The sequence below is a fragment of the Clinocottus analis genome, unplaced genomic scaffold, assembly GCF_023055335.1.
Source record: "Clinocottus analis isolate CAN_PGR_092001 unplaced genomic scaffold, fCliAna1.0.p SCAF_5, whole genome shotgun sequence".
NCBI lineage: Eukaryota > Metazoa > Chordata > Actinopteri > Perciformes > Cottidae > Clinocottus > Clinocottus analis.
The window spans coordinates 20,854,395-20,855,075 of NW_027176207.1; positions in this window are offsets into that span (position 1 = coordinate 20,854,395).

Sequence of the window (681 nt, forward strand, 5' to 3'; positions counted from 1 at the left end):
CCAAAATCAGTAAATCTCCAAAACAAACAAATAAGTTAAATATGTCATAAAACATACATAAATCGACACTGAGATAAAATTATAAAGTAAATGGCCGTCATACACAAAGCCTCTGGAGCTCCTTAAGCAGTTTCCAGTCAGCCAAATAACCCTGATCCCAATAAACAACAACATAACAGCCTGTGCTGGTTGATGTTCTCTTCATAAGGTATTGTATTTTTCTTCATTATTGAGCTGTGTAAGAAAGCATTTATTTATTTTTATATAAATTGTGTCCCAAGCAGGTATTTTGCAGTCAAGCAAAAGTTTCAAAAAAGGTTACAACCCTAAAAGATTGGAAAAAAGGTTTATTTTTTTAACAATGCATAAGTTCGAGTTCAAAGTAAAATAATATCAACATTGTACTGAAGTTAATAGTCATAATTCCTTTCCATCACTGTTTATTTGCGTGTAAAAGCCCAATCAAAACTACAACAATGCTTTTTAAAATGTGACAGTTTAGCGAAGTACGAGGAGCTCTTGAACGCAACGGGATGAAAGGTTGCTTTTTCTCCTCAATTTTGACTATTTTGGGGAGGGAGAAAGGAAGGAAGGGGGGACAAAGCATTTCCTTTTATTCCATTTTGCATCATCACTTTGGAGTAAAAAAAAAAAAAGACTGTCGTTCACATGAAGTGAGGA